Here is a 3,772-nt window from a genome sequence, read left to right as displayed (position 1 = left end):
AATAAATGAACTCGCAATTGCCCCCCCCAGCCCCCGGTTACATATAGTCGACGCCTAAGCATGCCACATTTTGGGACTGAAGTTCAGACTCTCAAGGATACCAATACGTCAGATGTGTTTTGCACTTTTTCTTTTCTACTCCTGCGTTTGAAGTGGCTCAAAGGAGCTTGATGCTGATGTATATTTTTGTGCTAACTACAATTTTCTTTGTGGGAGTGTCCATGTTAACCTAAAACGTTTGGATTCTGGTAGAGAACATCTGCGGTGGCGTGGGTTTTTTTTTTGGTGTAACCACCTCACATGGACAAGTCAGGCATTCCAGGAACGTGGTTCTTTTCAGAACTTGTCTTTTTAAGGGTCGGTTAACTACCTCAGTAGAGAGGATTCAACTACCCTGCCTGTACTGTAAATAGGGACACTTAAAAACAAAAAAAGCGTAGGAGCAGGGCTTGTTTCGTATGAAATATGCACAAGAGCAGCAGCTCAGAAGATATTCTTAATGTAATATAGTCAATCCGCTGCTGCTCTGACATTGCGAACAGTAAAACTGGGCATGCAAATGAATCTCATATGATGAGCTGGAACAAGCCCTGCTTTTATCCTCCTTTCAACTGAATTAGCTGCCTTGCTTCTTCAGATTATGTAGTTACTGGGTGTATGATTGTATGATAGTTTGGAATAAAATGTTACTTTTGTATTGGCTTAAACATCACAAATGCACCCGCTGCATTTGCTAAGCCCTGCAGTGTCCTTTTTTTTTTCCCGGGCAGTTCTCGCGAATGAATTATGTAGGTTTTATAATCAATCATGACTATTGTCAAAGCGATCAATATTTTCAGTGGCTGCGATCACAGGCATGAGATGATGAACTTGTTTCTGAAGGAAAAGGGACACTGCAGCTTCAGTTTATATTCCATATATAGCAAGCAGGTGACCGAACCATTCAACCGGTTTTGTACACAGTTAACTCCCTCTCGATAAAGCTGTAACATTGCAACCTTTTGAAAAGATGTGAGCAGTTTTAAACTATTGTTGGTGGCCAACAATGTTTTTGCATTCCAGCAAATAAATTGTTTTATACTGTAAAATGAGGTGAGTGTAACTTATTTTTGTAATAAAGGTTTTGAATTCTATCTTAAAACCTGTTCACTGTCGTCATCTTGTTGTCTGGAAAGAAATTTTCATGCGGTTTCGTGTAGTTTGTGTGTAAGTGTTTGGTCATGTAGAGTAAAGCTTAGAGTAAAACTAATTATACATTTTTTTTGTATGACATTCAAATTAGGGCTGGACGATATTGAAGAAAAGTGCGATACGATAATGCTTTAAGTGTGTAATAAACTTAAATTATCTTTAAAATATATTTACAATTATGTACCTACATACGTGTTTCTCATTCTTTTTGTGACCAGAAAACATCCCTCCAGCTCTTGAAGTGAACATCCGTGTTTTACTCTCGCATAAGAAGAGTTATTTAACATCAGGGTTCAGGTTATCCTACATTAGGGTTATTTAACAACAGAAACTGAATAATCAAAATGTAACAATAAAACACTGCTTAGTTTTCACTGTATGATTTAAATATATCCTGATTCTTATTAAAGCTACAGAAGTTATTCAGCCGAGAGCAGCGAGTCTTCAGTTCATGACCCGTTATTGCAAACCGTTGCGATATGCATATATACATGTGCGATATTTCGATATATTGTGCAGCCCTAATACAAATGGCAATCCACTCCAGGAATCTCCAATTAGGTATTTTTGTACAGTTTTGCTAATTATTTTACTATTGCCCTAAAAAAAGTCTGGGCTACGTCTGAAAACAGCCAAGTCGTAGAGATCTCAAATTAGCTGGGATGTGTTCGACACTAGGTGGCTGTATAATGCATAAAATATGAATAATTATTAAAATATTTGCTTTTTGTTCAGAATTCTCAAACTATGTAATGTTATCAAAATAATTTTCAAGTTTTTTCAAAGATCAATGCGGAGATTTAACCCTTTAGCTGTCACCCCCCTTTTTGAGAATGGGGGTTAAAATGCACTATTCAAACTTAAATGGTTGTAATTCAAGAATGCTTTGGAATATATACCCAAGTTTGGTCTTGTTTTAAAGAAAACACTCAGCAGATTATTGCTGAAGTGAAAACACTTCAAAAAATGAAAGTATGAAAAAGTTATGGAAGTTTAAATTTACAGTAAATCAAATATACTGTACTATATATCTTTTATTTTATATAAAATATATATTTTACAAAATATTTTCTACTCTAAAATTACTATAAAATCAAAGCCATATATCTAACCAAGTTATGTTCCAAATTTGAAGTTGATATCACAAAAATTGAAGTTCCCATGAGATTTTGTTTAGGCGTAGTACCAAAAATAGCCACCGGGTGACATTGAATTCCATTGAATTTAGTTGTAAACATTCTGCCTTATCAAATTAATACATTTCTGTCCAAATATCAATTCTGTCACAAAATATGGAACCTTGAGACACAGACCTTTCTGACAATATGTGTTTTGTCAAGATTAGAAAAGGTTTTGATCATAAATTATGAAATATAATGATGCCCAAAAGGGGAGGAGCCTGATAAAATAATTTAGAGTACCGTTTCTATGGTAACGCAACGTTCAATTATAAAATGGTTTTCACAGGATGAATTCTGAGTTTGTAAGCTTTCAAATGATACCTAATTTATGATAACTACTAAAATATGTGATGTAATAAAAAGGCGATAAAAATATATTATATTTTAGAGGATAATATATATATATATTATAATTTTTAGAGGATAATATTATATTATAATTTTTTATTGAAAAATACTAGATTATATGTTTTATTATGAACTTTTAGCATGAAAACCCAAAGTTTCAATTATTAAAGGTGTGTGCGTCAACTTTTTGTGACAAAGGTCAGAACTCCTGTTATGATGCAGATTTTTTTGAGGCGCACTCTTGTCAAAAATTCATCGGTTACTCTTCTTACATAATTTGTAGCAAAAAACAGCAGTCAAATATCTATTTAGCAGACTTAGACCTTTCCAACGATCTATAGTTTGTCATGACTAGATTAGGATTTAATAGTAATATAGTGAAGTAAATTCGGGCAGGTGACAGTGGCGTCACCTATTTAATTATCTTATATTTGTTTGACGCATTGTCCGATCTTAATGAAACTTCATACACATGTACAGCAGGACATTCTGAGGATGCATGCCAAATTTTGTCTAATTCTGCCCATGGATGGCACTACAGTTAAAACCCTGACACTGTCCGCGACAGATGTTCAAAGAAAGTTTTTCTCTTTTTATTGAATTTCTGTTAAACCATGTAGCATTTTCTACAGCACATATTGGACCAAATGTACACAAACATATTATGGCTGTGTTAAACCGATATTAATCAATATGAAAAATACCCCCCCCCCCCAACCCACCCAACCATCCCAGTTTGTCCCTTTAAATCCAGATCTACCCAAGAACGATTGTCCATTGAAGTGCTAGTCCAACTAAGGATTGCAGAAGGAGCATATACAATATAGCATAACGTCACAAAATAAGTGATTACCAGTACAGTAAAGGAATGAGTGGAAGATGTATAGCGATGTATATCTATCTTCTTTAGGGCAAGTGTCAACCAAGCCATGAAAAACCAGTTGGAAGATATCAACAAAAAAGCCACCAGCAGCCAATCAAATTTCAACAAATAATAACTTGACTAAACAATAAAAAGGTGAATGAGTCTGTGTATTAAATACATTGTGAAT

This window comes from Rhinichthys klamathensis, unplaced genomic scaffold (assembly GCF_029890125.1).
Source record: "Rhinichthys klamathensis goyatoka isolate OS25496 unplaced genomic scaffold, OSU_Roscu_1.1 h1tg000682l_1, whole genome shotgun sequence".
In the NCBI taxonomy this organism is placed as follows: Eukaryota; Metazoa; Chordata; class Actinopteri; order Cypriniformes; family Leuciscidae; genus Rhinichthys; species Rhinichthys klamathensis.
This window is presented reverse-complemented; position numbering follows the sequence as displayed.